Here is a 242-nt window from a genome sequence, read left to right on the forward strand (position 1 = left end):
CTGATACTCTCCGACAATCAGGCTTGTACTCGTCGCCAATTTGTTGTGTCTGTGCAACTACATATCAATGAAATAAAAGCACATATGCAGGAGATGGCTTTAATTGGTGTATTTACTTTGCAGTGAGAGAGAGCAATGCGTATGTGTAGACAACACATCATGCTAAGGGAGTCATTTTTCTAACAGAAATATGTCATGAGATCATAATATTTCTTCTTTTACTGCCCTTACTTCTTGAGATT

The sequence above is a fragment of the Hemitrygon akajei genome, chromosome 21, assembly GCF_048418815.1.
Source record: "Hemitrygon akajei chromosome 21, sHemAka1.3, whole genome shotgun sequence".
Taxonomy (NCBI): domain Eukaryota; kingdom Metazoa; phylum Chordata; class Chondrichthyes; order Myliobatiformes; family Dasyatidae; genus Hemitrygon; species Hemitrygon akajei.